The sequence below is a fragment of the Penaeus monodon genome, chromosome 24, assembly GCF_015228065.2.
Source record: "Penaeus monodon isolate SGIC_2016 chromosome 24, NSTDA_Pmon_1, whole genome shotgun sequence".
Lineage (NCBI taxonomy): Eukaryota > Metazoa > Arthropoda > Malacostraca > Decapoda > Penaeidae > Penaeus > Penaeus monodon.
In genome coordinates, this window is record NC_051409.1 from 35,012,193 (window position 1) to 35,012,604 (window position 412).

Below are 412 nucleotides of genomic sequence, written 5' to 3' on the forward strand. Positions count from 1 at the left end.
AAGTTCACCTCTTTTAATTTTGTGATCTGAATTCCTCTTAACACATTGACATTATTTGCATTCACATAATTAGTCTTGATTGGAAGGACTGTATTGTTGATACTGTTGCATATTATTTGTAGTACATTTCTTTCTCCTTTTTTCTGTTCCCTTTTTTTTCCCCTATTTACTGTGTCTTTTAAAAGAACTGTAGAAGGAGAGGTATTTTGATAGAATGTGTAAATAGATCAAGTAGCATTTTATAAGCCATAAACTTGATATCAGATAAGTCCACAAATATAGCCTAGTCAAGTATAAATTGCATGCAGTTGGATATTTGCATTGAAATTTGCATAGAGCACTTTTTATAGAAGTATCAGAAGACAGTAGAAATGTGTTCTCTGAGGGGTTTGCAGTATTTGTATGTGCATAA

At 31.6% G+C, this 412-nt stretch overlaps 1 protein-coding gene across 1 annotated transcript in view; it reads left to right on the forward strand.

Moving 5' to 3' along the window:
* The window catches only part of LOC119588740 (probable E3 ubiquitin-protein ligase HERC4), a gene marked incomplete in the record, with an annotated part of 34,030 nt that overhangs the window by 10,710 nt on the left and 22,908 nt on the right, over positions 1 to 412 (forward strand).